Consider the following 13,165-nt stretch of genomic DNA (forward strand, 5'->3'; position numbering starts at 1 on the left):
GGGACAGAGTGGAAACCATAGAAAGAAAGTCATCATGGGAAGGGAAAACAAGTAATATAAGAAACCAAAACTTTAGAAAGAATCCAAAATCCCAATGTTGGAAGAACTGATCCTGACCAACATGTCAGACCCCCTTTCCAAGAGAATTATGCTGAGGCTTCCACATCTAGTGAACCCAATGAGGACCCTCACATTAATGTAATGGGTTTGGACAGTGGGAATCAAGTTTTTTTAACACAAGAAGATCATAAGGATCTTGATATCAAGCAATTCCAAACCAAATCAGGTGAGTCATTTGATTTCAAACAAGGCTATGATACTGCTGTTTTTGAAGTTCATAAGCAATATAAATTGAGAAGTAGAACAATAAATGTGACACAGCCTGATAAAACAAAGGACACCCCACAACCTAAGAAGGTTGTTGTCACAGAGCCAATTGACAAAACTAATCCAATCACAAATGAAGTAACAGTTGAAGAAATAACTGAAGAATCTCCCTCAAATCAACAACCAGTGGATACAACGCCCTTGTAGCATAATCCAAGCAATATTTCTCAAAAGATAAATAAAAAGGAAAAGCCTCAAGATCAAAAGGAGAATCAGGAGGAAGGCACTAAGGACTCCATTGAAAGGGAAAGGGATGTTAACCAAAACACTAAGACCCAATCTGAAAGACCTTTTGACTTAGAAGCTGAAATTGGAAAATTGAAGATAGCCATTCCTCTATCAGAGTTGGCCAAACATAACATCTATAAACAACAAATCAAGAGATCCCTTCAACTTACTCATAACAAAGATGATGTTAATATATTGGATGACACTCCAGAACTACTTTTCGGCCCAGAAGTTGATGGAAAGACAGCAGCTACAGGAATCTTACCTTTTTATGTCAGCCTGCATGTTCATGATAAGATATTACACAATGCAATGTTTGACTCAGGCGCTTCCCACAACCTGATGCCCAAATTAGTCATGGAAAGATTAAACCTAGACATTACAAGACCATATAAGGACCTATTTTCATTTGACTCCAGCCAAGTTAAGTGTTTAGGCCTAATAAAGGATCTTTGTGTGTCACTTGTCCAATACCCCAATAAGACAATCTTGATGGATGTTGTAGTTGCTGATATCCCACCCAAGTATGGAATGTTGTTATCAAGATCATGGGGGGCTAAACTCCAAGGTTCCCTGCAGTTAGACATGTCATATGCCACCATCTCTGTCTTTGGGCAACCAAAGAGACTATACAGAGAAACACTCATGAAGTATATGGTCAGCAGTGAAGAAAAACCTCAAAACTTTCCCATATATGCTGTCCATTCTGACATAGACTCCTATATTCTCTTCAATGATAATACAGGTCCTACAAATGATGATGAAACCAAGACACTCAAACAAGATCAGGATATAAATGAACAAACTGCTACTCTAGAAATAATGGTTGAGCAATCAATAAACAAAACTGTTCAAGAAGAAAATCCTAGTGTAAGCCAAGATCTCAAGTTGTTGATGCCAAGTCCCATAGTAGTTGACAATTCTTCCCTTGACCGAGAAGTCCTATGGTTCCTTGAATTTGATGGGTCAGTCAACAAATTAGGGGCAGGAGCTGGGGTGTTGATTCATAATGAGCTAAGCAATCATGCAGAGGGCCGAGCCTATAGGCTAAACTTCAGGTGCACCAACAACATGGCAGAATATGAAGCTCTTGTACTAGGCCTCAAACTAGTAAAATCCTTACAAGCCACAAAAGTTTCAATCCTAGGAGACTCAGACCTAATTATCCAACAAGTAAAGGGGAATTTTGTCACTAATGACAAAAGACTGAGATCTTATAGGTCTGCTGCTGCTGAAATACTAAATTCCTTCACTGAGTTTCAAATTACCAAAATTTCTAGAACCCATAATCTTCATGCTCATAGTTTGGCCACATTTGCAAGCACCTGTAAACTACCTTTTAAACCCAAGCATTATTTTGCAGCTGAGATAAAACACATACCTTCCGTCCCAAACAATGTCAAGGACTGGCAAGTGTTTGAGGATGATACACAAATAAATAATTTCTTGACTTTGCAGCAAGAATTTTCAGGACTAAACATTGATACAGAGACTGCAAGTGAGTTACAAACACTTAATGAACAGAACCCCAAGGCAATATCACCCAAAACAGCTAACCAAATGCTACATCCAACAGTTTTTAACAAAGACAACATACAAGAAATTAAACAAATCAGTGAGGAAGTAGCTGACGCTGAAGCTGAAGTAATACAATTGAAAGACAATTTTCTCCCAACAGGCCTAACTCCATTGGAGGACATCTTTGACTCAAATGATGTCCCTAGAAAACCAAAAATGCAGCCCCTTTAATGCTGCCATTGAAGAATGCAACATTGGAACTATTGAGAAGCCCAAGATAATAAAATTGTCTGCATCCTTACCCCCTGACCAGAAGCCTAAATACATTGACCTCTTCAAAGATTTTCAAGATGTCTTTGCATGGAGTTATGAGGATTTAAAATCCTATGACACCTCTATTATCCAACACATAATCCCTCTCAAGCCTAATAAAAAGCCATTCAAGCAAAAATTGAGAAGGATCAATCCTATGCTTCTCCCTTCAATTGAGAAAGAGGTACAAAAAATGTTTAAAGCTGGTATCATAGCCCCAATCAGGTTCTCAGACTGGATTTCAAATTTGGTGCCCACAAGAAAGAAAACTGGTGAGATCAGACTTTGTGTTGATCTAAGGAATTTAAACCAAGTATCCCTCAAGGACAATTATCCCTTACCTAAGATGGATCACATTCTACAAAGAGTGGTAGGGGCTTCAAGGATCTCATTACTTGATGGATTCTCAAGCTTTAATCAGATCCTAGTACACCCTGATGATCAAGAAAAAACCGCATTCACAACCCCATGGGGAACTTTCAAATATGTAAAAATAACTTTTGGATTGAAAAATGCAGGGGCTACATTTCAAAGAGCAATGGATATTGCTTTTGCCAAAGAGATTCATGACTTCCTTGTTATTTATTTAGATGACATCACACCTTTCTCAAAATCTGACCAAGAACACTTGAAACACTTGAGACAGATATTGTTAACATGTAGGAAATACGGAATTTCCTTAAATCCCAAGAAGTCTCTATTTGGTTTGGAAGAAGGTAAGCTGTTAGGTCATATCATTTCAAAGGATGGCATTAGAATTGACCCAGACAGGATACAAGCTATCTTACAAATGCCCCATCCAAGAAACATCAAAGAATTACAAGCCTTCTTGGGAAAGATTAACTTCTTAAGGAGGTTTATCCCAAACTTAGCAGAATTGATCAGATTACTAAATAACATGCTAAAGAAGGATTCAAAAGTGAAATGGACAGTAGAAGCAAATCAAGCTTTTGAAGGTATAAAATTGGCCCTTACCCAAACCCCAGTCTTAACAAATCCTCAATTTGACAGAGAATTTATCATTTTCTCTTTTGCCTCCCAGCATACCATTGCTGTTGTCTTATTACAGAAAGATGACCAAGGAAATGAAAAACCCATTGCTTTCTTTAGTAGAGCTCTTAGAGATGCACCTCTGAAATATCAGATCATGGAGAAGCAAGCTTATGCTTTGGTCAAGGCCATTAAAGACTTTAGGATTTACATCCTATAATCCCATGTGATAGCTTATGTGCCAAGTCCCATTGTGAAAGACATACTCACTCAAGAAAACTTAGAGGGCAGAAGAGGAAAATTGATTGCCAACATCTTGGAATTTGATATTGAAATAAAACCTACAAAACTGATAAAAGGGCAAGGTTTGGCCAAATTAATGACAGAAGCAAACTTCCAAGCCTTAGACATTAACCAACTGGACAATGAACCGGAGCTGGCAACTCCAAAGATCAATGTAGCCTTTGAACAATCCTCTTGGTATTCTGATATATGCTTTGTGTTGCAAAACCTGTGTGCTCCCCCAGGATTGTCCAAAACTAAATGTAGGTTCCTAAAAATGAAAGCTTCAAGATTTTGTGTCATGGATGGCAATTTGCTTTGGAAAAACCATGAGGGTATATTGTTAAACTGCTTGATTGAGAATGAGACTAACAATGTCATGAAAGAATTTCATGCAGGTGATTATGGTGGACACTTGTATTGGAAGTCCACTGTGGATAAGATATTGAGGGCTGGTTACTATTGGCCCACTGTTTCCTCTGATGTCAAAAAATTTACTACTTCATGTCATAAGTGTCAAATGTTTGAGGGAAAGAGAAAGTTACTGCCACTTCCTTTGAGGCCTATTGCAACAGAGAGACCTTTTCAACAATGGGGCTTGGATTTCATTGGGGAAATTCATCCCTCATCTTCAGGCCAACATAGATGGATTCTAACAGCCACAAACTACTTTACTAAGTGGATTGAAGCTGTTCCATGTAGACAAGCCAATGATTCCACTATCATTTAGTTCCTTGAGACCAATATCCTTTCTAGGTTTGGTTGTCCTGACAAGATCATAACAGACAATGCTGCTGCTTTCAGATCTAAAAAGATGGTGAACTTCTGCCACAAATTCCACATTACCTTGGGCCATTCCACTGCATAATATCCCCAAGGAAATGGCCTAGCTAAATCATCAAATAAAAGACTTGTAAACATCATAAAGAAGGTGTTGGAAGAAAATAAGAAGAATTGGCATAAGAAGCTTGTGAATGCCTTATGGGCAGATAGACTAACAACCAAGAGATCTATTGGGGTCAGCCCATATGAGTTAGTCTATGGATTAGAAGCCAAATTTCCTTCATCACTAGGGGTTCCTGTTATGAAACTACTTCAAGAAAGTCAAGCTGAGCTCAATGACATGCAAAGAAGGATCAATCAAATAATATGTTTGCAGCAAACTAGAGACCAAGTTTATAGCAGAGTTCAAGTTTTACAAGAAAAGTTAAAGAAGGTTTTTGATAGAAGGACTAAGGCTGAAGATTTCTTTATTGGTGACAAAGTGCTTAAGTGGGATTCAAGAAGGGAAGATAAAGGAAAACATGGAAAATTCGATTCTCTTTGGAGAGGACCATTTGTTATTCAGGCAATGCAAGGAAACAATACTTACTTTCTTAAAAGTCTTGATGAAGCTGATCTGGATGAAGGTCCTGTGAATGGCAGGATGTTAAAGCACTATTTTGACTACTATCCATGTCTGTAACTTAATTCTCCCTTGTACATACTCAGGTGTATATACTACTTTTTGTTAACATGTAAAAAAAAAAAGGGCAGCTCCAAAGTTTTGTCGCTTATTAGCAAAAGGAAAATAAGTTCATAGATCTACCAAGATGGGAAGAGCACAATTTTGAGATTTCAAAGAGGAATACTCCAAGTTTTGGTAAAAGAAGTCAAGGGCCAAGGCATTCTGACCTGCTGTTCTTGGTCTTTCAAGAAGAAAAACCATCCCCATGTGGAGCCACTGTTAGATACCTATACCAATAGGTTTCATATTTCATGATTGGCAAAGAAAGTTCCAAATATGCTCTGCTTTGGTGATGCAAAGATCCCATATTTTTAAGAGAAGGGAATATGTGTACATAGCTTGATGTTGACTGAATTTTGGATGGATGGTCCAACAGCCTAATCTGGATCATGCCATGTTTCAATTTTCTGTTGTATAATAGAGAAAGAAGTCTGTCCAAACTGTTTAATCTTGGCAGACCAGTGGTTAGGTAGAGAATTAAGGTTCCCAATTGCTTAATCTGGGGCCTTGGAAGCAATAAGGCTAGCCTTAGATAGAAAATCAAAAGAAAAAGCCAAAGGAAAAGAAAAGGCACATGAGGGTCTGCAAGTCTAAGTGCACCCTCCTTGGAGTAACAAAAAATGCTAGGTGATAGAGTGGGTAGGTAGATGGGGTCACAGAAGCATGATTTATGACTATTCATTGGCCCAACCAAAGGAAAAACATGGTGCCAGTGCAGGTCTCTTATTCAGCAGTTTTTGCAGCAACTCAATGAAGCATGTCTAACCTCTAGATTATCCCCCTCACATTCATTGCTAACATCCCATTACCATCTATGTTCATGAAAGAAATCAAGGTCTTATGTTGGTTCTTGTTTCTTTAAGAGCCACATTTCTTGTCTAAATTCTTTTCATTTTGATCTACTTCCTAAACTAAGTTGTTTCCATACAAAACATAGTGTTTTCCCTCCTCATCCACCTCTTCCACTCATATTAACCCCTAACTTCTTACTATTTAAACTCCCTATACCCCCTATTCCCCGTATTACTAGGTAAATTATGCAAAAAACACAAAATATCTATGTATCCCCTTCCCCGAGCATTAAAGCTGTATGATTGGCTTTAAATGGTTTAAGCGCTAAGCATTAGAGCGCGACCCAAAGAGCACCGATAAATTAATCCTGGGATTAATCCAAGATCTGCTTGGATTAATATCCTAAACTCGGATTTGTAAATAAACCTGTGCATAACCCATTTTACCCATAACACAGTTAAAAACCCACTTTTCTAATGTTCCGCCGGGCGCATATTTCATGAATAATATTATTTTATTACCTCCGCCCGCTGCCATATTGTCCTGCCATCTTATTGACCCGTCGACCGTCGGATCTGGGCTTTCCCATCCGACGGCCCATATCCATATCGGGTCGGCCCCGATGACCGAACGTTACCTCTCGAGAAATTGTCAAAGGGTGATGTCAGGCCTTTGCCACACGTCGCTCCCAAATTTGCTCAGGCCACCCTCTGACAATACCGCGACCGTATCCAGAGCGGTCAGAGAAAACCACTTACCGCTTGTTGTTTACCACTTATAACGTCACGTCCTCGTCACTACTACGACGTGCCTACGTCATGCCACTCAGCACCGCATCAGCGCCCGGCCCGCCAATGCTCCGACACATCCGCCACCTCACCAGTCCCCGTGGACCACTCGCAGGCCACCACGTCACCCTTCTGTACCTGACCGCACCCGATGACGTCATGCTGACGTCATCCAAAAAAGCGCCAATGACCCAAAAAGTCCATATTTTCGCCAAATATCGTGTTTTTGTCACTTTTGCCTAAAGAACTATTGCTCCCCTCTGCATTCGAATTACGACCATTCCGTCGCCAACCTGCAGAAATCGATACAAAGACCGTGGGCGCTTCCAATCCACCTGCATTTGTAACCATTGCCGGCAATTCACAAGGTATTTATCCAAATCATTCCCTCCGCGCCTGGTTTTGTCCATAATTCTCCAAAGCTAGCTTAAAAAGAGTGAAGAACAGCGTATTTACCAGCAAATCCCCGGTGACCAGCTTTAGTTTCAGTTGTAAGGTCGAAATTCACCTGCAGAACCCACATTTAGCTAAATTTTCCTAAATTCACAGTCAATTCGCGTATTCGTGGACTTGAAACGTGAGCTACACTAATTCACCGGAAAAACAGTGGTACTAATCCTAGCAGTTGCTCATTTATCTCTCTTTGGAGCATCTCGATTGTTCTCGCCACAATTTACCCAGTTTTTTCCTTGCAAATTACCTCACTCTTGCAAAATACCCTGTTGTGTTGCTCTGTCCAGTAACACTAGTTCCAGTACAAATCAGAGTCCTATTTAGCCATGGAAACACCAGTAGCATTAAATGTCCCACCTCTAAATGCCCCACACAGAGAGTTAGAATGGAAGGCCCTGGGTGATAAAGATTATCAGATGATAGAGACATTCTCAATGAATTCCAAATTTAACATTCATATGCTAAATGAGTTAAAGGCTTAACACCTCAGTGGAGCTGATATTTTAGGGATTTGGAACTCCAATTTGCCCATTTACAACCTCCCTCAAGTCAATGTCCTTCCAGACTTGATCCATAGATGCTGTGAGAACTATGATCCATGTCAAAGTGCTGTCCTCAGTACCACAGGTTCAGTCTTGTTCCATATCACCCCTGAGGCCATAAATGAGATGTTGCACTTTCACACTGCAAGACCATTGACTCATCTCTCCATGATGGACTTATTAAACAAGGGCGGCAAGCTGTCCAGTCCCCAGGTCATCAAGATTAATGAGTTATTTATTGAGCCAAGCTCTGAAGCTGTGAGAACACCTCCTATTGGAAATCCATATCTCAATGACTTGGGCAAAATGTTGGTGGATTTGATCAGCTATGTCCTGGGGTACAAGGGAATTGAGGATGTTGATGACACCATTATGGCCATGTTGTCCATGTTTTCTCCTGGAGAGCCTCCTGCTGTGCACTATGATTATGCTACATACATTGCCAATAAGATTCATGAGCAACTGATGAATCTAGAGAGGGAGAAGGTGTTTAGATACACCTCATATATCTATCATTTGTTCTTATTTTATCAACCTAACAGTTTCCCTATTCCTCTCAAGAAACTTGATGCCCAGGGAAATCCAAGGTCTGTAGTATTTTGGACTTTAGTTTTTCATCACACCTCCTGTTCACCATACACATACTGTGAATTCATAGACCTTTTCATTCATCCAACTATGACCTTGTTGTTTGGTGTCCCTCCTCCGAGATTGACCGATGAGATGCAAAGAATACTCCATCTCAAAGGCCTACAACATTGGTGATTGGTACTTTTACCAACACCATACAGTAATCAGAATATATGGCTATGAGTTGAACCCTTATAGGCTGCCAAGATATGTCCCTATGAGACTATTTGCCTTGGAGTATTTTAGACAGTTTGGAAATGCAGACCAGGTCCATTTCCATAGTAAAAACAAGAAAGTGCAACTAAAGGTAAGGAACCAGCTAGGCCCTTTTCTTTACAACATAAGGGAGGAGGGATGGAAGGAAGTAGATGGCATGCTACAAGCCCTCCAGTTGCAAACCAGTTTCTGTTGGGTACCTTATGATCCTAACCATTTCATTTCTCTCAGGAGGGTAAAATATAGATTGGGTAGCTATGACCACATCAGTTTGCCTCATATTGAGAAATATGCCAATTTATTAAGTTGGAAAGAGGGCACTCTAGAAGAGGCAGTTACTAGAGAGCAAATGCTAAAAAGAGAGGCAAAAAATATTGAGAAAGAGGCTGACTTGGAAACTTGTGGGCAGGTTTCCTCTTCCTATCAAAGGCTAATTGGAGCAGCTGCCTCATCTTCTACAGCACATCAGCAAGCAGCCAAAGCTACTTATCAGGCTTCCAGCAAAGGTAAAGAGAAGCAGATGGAGCAAGAACAACCACCTCATGCAAAAGAACAACAAAAAGGAGAGGAGCTAATGCAGCAAGAACAAACAGCTGAGGCCCCAATATCCACTTGGCAACAGGCTCAAGAAATTGTTCCTCCTAGGCAGGAAACGACGGTGGAGGCCTCAGTGCTCCAAACTCCGCAGAATGAAGACAGAAACTGCAAGAGGGATAGAGAGCAGGAGACTCCCCTCACCACATCCACAACTCAAGGGGAGAAAATACAGAGACTAAATCCCCTTTCAGAAGAAGAAATGCCTATGGGGCAATCTTTGGGCATGGGCCCACCAAGTATGGAGGCATCTGCAAGTTCCTTTCAGTAGGAACAAGAAAGAACAGTTGGAGGAGAAGTCAGCTCCTCAAGCCAGCAAAGGAGAGCTGAAACAGGCACCAAACAACAATTTATTGATATCAAAAAGAGGAATGAGCCACTTAGGATGCAGCTCAGCAGAGACTTATGTCAGGTTATGACATAGCACAGGGGAAAATGACCATGAGTCATTTCATGCCGACCATGCTGCAGCCACAGTCAGCTGCAGACTATATAAGGACCAACCTTGAGGTCCTTGCAAAAGACATCCACCCTATGGACCAAATAGAACTTCACAAGCAAACGGGTGAGATGGCGTACTCAACACTTGCAGATAAGACTTTCTTGGCACATAGGTTGGAAAATAGCCTAAACAACACAGCTGCCCAACTTGAGTTGGAGAAAGCCTCCTCTCAGGCAAAAGACAACCGAATCAAAGCATTAGAGGATATCATCATAGAGCTTGGGCATGATCCCAAAGATACCAAGGCTATACAAGCGCTGTTAAAAATAAGAGATGCAGATATGGCAGCGTTAAGAAAAATGGTTAAGATCCCCGCAACTCTTCACCCTCAAACAGAAGAGGTTGCCCAGCAAAGAAAGGACCAGGATGTAACCACCATGCTGATAACACTATATAAGCAACTGGTCCAAACAAAAGGCAAATTTGGAGAAACAGAGGCTGCACTGCAGGCAGCCCTACAACAGAAGGAAGGAGGCCAAACATCTCAGCCCCCTCCACAAATAATCAACCTTGAGGAACCCCCTCAAACTACTACTCCTCCTACAGAGCAGACAGCTCAAACATCGCCATCTACATCAGCACCAGCACCAACATCAGAACAGGCTCCAAGCCTTGACATGCAGAAGCTGATGAATGAGATTCAAGCCCTGGAAGCCCAAATGGTAGAGCTAAATGAAGCCAAGGACAATTTAGCTAAGCTGAATGAAAAATATTACAAATCTAAGCAAAGTATAGCTGAAAAAGGAAGAGAAGTGAAGGCCCTCAAGGAGAAGATAAAGGAGCTAGAGAAAGAGCTCACCCTTGACAAAGTGGTGGCTGAGGTCAAGACAATTTTATGGGCCAACAAAGGCCAATCAAGAACAGATCAATGGTAGTTTATCGAGACTATTCATGAGCAAATGGAGCTCATAGGCAAAGCACAGAAGGAAGTCCAAAGGGCAAGGGCATCTCTAGGCAATATGCCTGAGATAGCCAATAGAATGATCAACGTTCTCAATAACCATACAGGTCCTCAGCTGGCAGCAATAGGAATCCCTAATAGAACTGAAACCATCCTGCTAATAAAGAGGGTCCTTACATTGAGAAGCCTGGTACAAACATTGGATAGAAGAAGCCAGGACATGCAGACAGAAGTAAACAAATTGATGGATAAGTTTGCAGCATTACAAAGCAGAGGCCTTCCTAGCTTACTGAACAGCGCAGGGAGGCTACTATCACATGAGAACTATGCAAAAAGGGTCAATACATTTGCCACCAATCAGATCACTGTAAGACTAAGTACCTCAGAAGAAACAGGGCCAGCATCTGGGCAAAGTCTCTATGACAGAGTAGAGAACTTATTTTTCATTATGAATGAGATCAAACATTTGTTTGAAGTGCCTCCAAACTTCTACAAATATACAGAGGCAGATGAAACCTTAGATGCAATTTTGAGACATCAATTGCCCACACAGGAATGGTGGACCAGAATGATACAGTTGATACTGTAAACAAGGGCCTTTCGTCAAGTTTTTTCATCAAAAAAACATAAGTCATTATGATCAGAAAAATTTGATGCATTCAATATGTCTGGAGAAGAATGGACTGAGCCAACTCAGCAAACCAATTCGGCCACTGAAGCAACACTGACAGCTACAGTTGACAGGGCCGATAAAGCTACAGCATGACAAAGCCATAAAGACACATCATTCAGCATTAATACAGAACGCTGAACCGACTCAGTGGCCTCCAAAGGTCAAAAAGTCTTCTAACAGAATTAAAGAGTATTCATTTTGTATTTAGAGCAGCAATAACTTCCTTATCTGCTATTCTGTAAAGTTGGTGAGCATATTTATTTATCAAGTGACTCAGCGGTTCAGATATTTTGTATAACCGATTGTATATATTTCCCCTCGCATAAGCTTGCAGGGGTTGTTGATTTTCTCTTGAAGACATCCTATGTTGTAAATGTTCAGAGTTTAATACAAAGAGCTGATGGAATTTCGAAAGTTTTGGGTTATTTGATGCGTTGTGGTGTTCTTGTCGAATGTTACAGGATCCCTACTTATTTCATGACACAATAAGTTTTCTTTAACCTTTTCATTATGTGTTTCATTTCTTCATAACCCATTCATGTTCTATGTTCTGCAGTTTGATAGCAAAGAAAAAGAATAGCTTCAGGATTTATTCATGGAATACCCTGAACTCAATCTATGCTGTTATGAATGTTTTCCTCAGTTATAGTTATGATAGTGTAATTCTTAATTGCTGCACCTTCAGACTATAATTTTCACAGTGATCATTGTTCAGGAATTCAAGCCTGCTCCTATGCAATATATCTCATTCTCACACCACCAGTTTAGTGGAAAACTCTTAATTGCCTTCCACTGGCTAATCATATTTCATCACCACAATTTTAAGTTTGTTCCATGGAATATTTAAATGGCCCTGCAGTTTAGACAATCCCACTCAACATTTCAAACAACCTACAGCCATAGACTCCATTGCCCAACGGACTAAAACTCTCTGAAGATCTCATTTTAGGTACTAAAAAGACATCATTCAACCAAAACCTTAAACAAAAACTGAACTCATAACTAGCCTAAAATATTCACAAAACATAGACAAATCTTAAAGAGAGAGCCCTCTCTGATTATAGGTAGGCTAGAACCTATAATCCAAAGCTTGGTTAGTGGTTACCCCGGCCGTATTCCCTTGGGAGTCAAAGGGAACAACCTGGGTGCTAACATAATTGGCGACTCTGCTGGGGACGAGTATATTTTTCAACTGTTGTCTGTCTTTAGACAGTGGTTCCAAAAAGTTTGAGCAGTCCCTTGAAATAGTTCTAAAAATATCCTCAAAAAATACCAAAAAGAAGTTCGAAAGCTGGCTCCTAAAAGGAAAACTAGGCATACTAGTTCAAATCCTGACCCAAATCCTCCTACTGTTTTCGATAACCCCAACTTGATCCATAAAACTCATAAGAGCCAAAAGGAACCAGAGCAATCTCCTGAATCTAGCCTTGAGGCAGTTCAGCATAGTTTTATTCCCACCCCTTCCAAACCAACTGTTCACCTCCATACAACTCATTCCTCCCCCTCTTCATCATCCACTTCACAAAACATATTTTCAACACCTAACACACAAACTGCTATCGTTGTTCCTGTTGTTCCTGTTATTCCAGTTGTCCCACTTATCCCACCAAATATGGCAAATCGATATGCACCTCTCCAGCTGCCTAACAATCCTGGGGCAATGCCTCAGGATTACCAGGGTAAAATAGCTTATTTTGATGGAACCAGTACATACACTGCCTTACAGCATACTAAGAAAATGCAAGATTACTTCGAAAACTATGAGATAGATGATGATGATGTGAGAATGAAATTTTTTTTGCAAAGTCTGACAGGTGAAGTGAGAACATGGTTCAGGGCACTGGCTGCAA

Source organism: Pinus tabuliformis, chromosome J, assembly GCF_031772625.1.
Source record: "Pinus tabuliformis cultivar Carrire ecotype Pingquan chromosome J, CPIR1, whole genome shotgun sequence".
Taxonomy (NCBI): domain Eukaryota; kingdom Viridiplantae; phylum Streptophyta; class Pinopsida; order Pinales; family Pinaceae; genus Pinus; species Pinus tabuliformis.